Below are 3,783 nucleotides of genomic sequence, written 5' to 3'. Positions count from 1 at the left end.
GGGCTAGGTCGTCGTCCCAAAGCGATGCGCCATGTCGGCGCCCGGGTACGGTGTCAAATATGCGAGGGTTCCTGCTTCATTCTGGACATGGGCAGGTAAAGACGTTAGTTTAGGAAACTAGGATTAGATTAGCAACTTGGAATATAGGGACACTTACGGGTAAAAGCATGGAAATTGTGGATACAATGATTAGAAGAAGAATTAATATAATTTGCCTTCAAGAAACTAAGTGGGTGGGGGAGAAAGTTAGAGAAATTGATAAATTAGGATTTAAACTTTGGTACACTAGAAAAGAAAAACATAAGAATGGAGTAGGCATTATTATAGATAAAAACTTAAAAGATAGCGTTGTGGATGTAACTAGTGTAAGGGATAAAATTATAAAAATCAAGATGGTATTAGGACAAGAGATAATAAATATTATTAGTGCTTATGCTCCTCAAGTTGGCTTTAGCAGAAAACATTAAGAGACAATTTTGGAAAGATATGGATAGTATTATACAAGGCATACCAGAGACTGAGAAAATATTTATAGGAGGAGATCTGAATGGACACGTTGGAAAAGATAATAAAAATTATGAGAGGATACATGGAGGATATGGATATGGAGACAAAAATGAGTCTGGGGAGATGATCTTAGACTTTGCTATGTCATATGATTTTAGTATAATGAATACTTGCTTTAAGAAGAGAGAAGAACACATAATAACCTTTAAAAGTGGACAAAATAAAAGTCAAATATATTTTTTTTTTAACTAGGAGGATAGATCGTTTATCATGCAAGGATTGTAAAGTTATTCCAGATGAAAGTCTAACCACACAACATAGAGTCTTAGTGTTAGATATATGCATTAAAAAATGAAAGAAAAAAGATAAAATGAACCAGTGTAGGAGAACTAGATGGTGGAACCTAAAAGGAGAAAATATAATAAAATTTAAAGATAAAATGATCAAAGATGGGGATTGGACCTTAGAGGATGGGATAGATTCAAATACTCTTTGGAATAGATTAGCTAACTCTATTAAAAAGATAGCAAAAGAGATTTTAGGTGAATCAAGGGGAAGATTCTCAAATAACAAAGAAAGTTGGTAGTGGGATAAAGATGTACAAAAAGTCATAAAGACAAAAAGAATTTGGTATAAAACGTGGCAAAAATGTAGAAACAGAGATAACTTTGAAAAATATAAGGAGGCAAGAAAAGATGCAAAAAGGGCTGTTAGTGAAACTAAACATAGATCATTTAATAGTTTGTATGATAGATTATGTACAAAAGAAGGGGAAAGAGATATATTTAAACTTACTAAAGCTAGAGAAAGGAAGAACAAGGACTTAAGAAATGTAAAATGTATAAAAAGTGAGGATGATATTGTCTTGGTTAAGGACTAAGATATTAAAGAAAGATGGCGAAGTTACTTTAGTAAGTTGTTTAACGAAAACCAAATAGAAGGCTTAAATTTAGAATTGCCAAATGAGAAAAATACTAAAAATATAAGATTTATTTGCAAAATTAGAGTTAACGAAGTTAAGTTTGCACTAAAAAATATGAAAAATGGGAAAGCTATGGGACCGAATAACATCCCAATTGAAGTTTAGAAATGCTTGGGTTATAACAAAATTATATGGTTATCTAATTTATTTAATACAATTGTAAAAACTAAGAAAATGCCAGATGAATGGAGGAAAAACACTTTAATACCTATATACAAAAATAAAGGAGATATTCAAAATTGTAATAATTATTGTGGAATTAAATTTATGAGTCATACGATGAAACTATGGGAAAGAGTAGTTGAACAAATATTGAGGTTAGAAACGAAGATCTTAGAAAATCAATTTGGTTTTATGCCTGGGAGATCTACCATAGAAGCTATTTATCTTTTAAGAAGATTAATGGAAAAGTTTAGGGAAAAGAAGAGGGATTTGCATATGATATTTATTGACCTTGAGAAAGCATATGATAGTATACCTAGGGAAGTTATATGGTGGGTTTTAGAAAAAAAAAGGTGTATGTTGTAGGTATACCGATGTCATTAAGGATATGTACGATGGAGTAATGACTAGTGTAAAGACTATAGATGGAGAAACTAGAGAATTTCCAATTACCATAGGTATACATCAAGGATATGCTTTGAGTCCTTATCTTTTTGCTATAGTGATGGACCAATTGACTAAGAGTATTCAAAATGAGGTTTCATGGTGTATGTTGTTTGCAAATGATATTGTATTAATTGACTAAACTAGGGATGGAGTAGAGGCTGAGTTAGAATTATGGAGAGAAGCTTTGGAATCTAGAAGCTTTAAGATAAGTAGAAATAAAATAGAATATATGAAATGTAATTTTAGTAATGATAGGAGGAATATTGGAGACAAAGTTAAACTTGATGATGAAGAAATAAATAGCACTTGTAGATTTTGATACCTTGGATCTATTATGCAAGCTGAAGGAGAAATTGAAGATGATGTAATGCATAGAGTTAAAGCTGGTTAGGTAAAATGGAGAAGTGTTTCAAGTGTTCTATGTGATCGTAGAATACCCTTAAAATTGAAAGGTAAGTTTTATAAGACAGCTATAAGACTAGCTATGCTATATGGATCAGAATGTTGGGCAACAAAGAAACATAATATCCAAAAAGTAAAAGTTACTGAGATGAGGATGCTTAGATGGATGAGTGGTATAACATTGAAAGATAAATTAAAGAATGAACATATTCGTGGTAAGTTAGGTGTAGCTTCTATAGAAGATAAGATAAAGGAGGGATAACTCAGATGGTATGGACACTTGCAACGTAGGCCTTATAGTGCACCTGTAAGGAAGAGTGACTTAGTTACTGTGGGGGACAGTAGAAGGGGTAGGGGTAGACCTAAAATAACTTGGGAGGAGATAGTGAGTAAGGATTTAATAACTTTGAATCTATCAAAAGAAATGGTCCATGATTGCATAAATTGGCGGAAAATGATTCATATAGCCGACCCCACTCAGTGGGACTAAGGCTTGGTTTTGTTGTTGTTAGTGTTGTTATAATAATATACTTTTGGGGCCCCAAATTTTTTTTAATTAAATAATATTAATATTTTTTATTATGAGCTCTTCCCATATATTGACTTCTCAACTAACAAATAAATGAAATTGTATTTTAAAATGTAAAATAAATGCAATTTAATTGTTTTTTTTTTCAAGTCTCATTGACTTCCCAACTAACAACTTTATTATATTTCTAACTATCTATTACTCACATCTCTCTCTCTCTTAGCCTCTCTAAAAAATTCTTTTCATCTCTCACACTCTCTCACTCTCATCTCTCGGTCTCTCTATGATTTTTGCTCCAGCTCTTGTGTTCATCATCTTCGGGCCTTTGATTTTCTGTCATTTTAATAAACCCTAATTTTGATTTCAATGTTTGTGCATTATTTTTCTATTATTTTCACTCTGAATTTTTATTTTTCTATTTTTTCTTAGATTTTGGAAGCTTTGAGGTTAGAGCATTGTATCCGGCAAGAATTCGATATCTCCAAAGTCTCGCTCACTGATCGATTTGCAATAATAATAATAATCAGGTTATATTGTTTCAATCTATTATTTCTATAGATTTATTAAATTTATTTTTTTTGTTTACATAATTTGTCAACTTATAGTTAGTGCTAATTTTGAAATTTAATTATGTCAACGAGAAAATATGAATTCGGATATGAAAAATGAAGAAATAAAAAAGTTATTAAACAAAATATTAAGGATCCCTGATTAAATCTCGCCTAGGGCCCCATATTGTGAAGAGTCAGCCCTT

The sequence above is a fragment of the Malania oleifera genome, chromosome 3 (assembly GCF_029873635.1).
Source record: "Malania oleifera isolate guangnan ecotype guangnan chromosome 3, ASM2987363v1, whole genome shotgun sequence".
NCBI lineage: Eukaryota > Viridiplantae > Streptophyta > Magnoliopsida > Santalales > Ximeniaceae > Malania > Malania oleifera.
The sequence above is the reverse complement of the archived record's forward strand: the minus strand, read 5'-3'. Positions refer to the sequence as shown.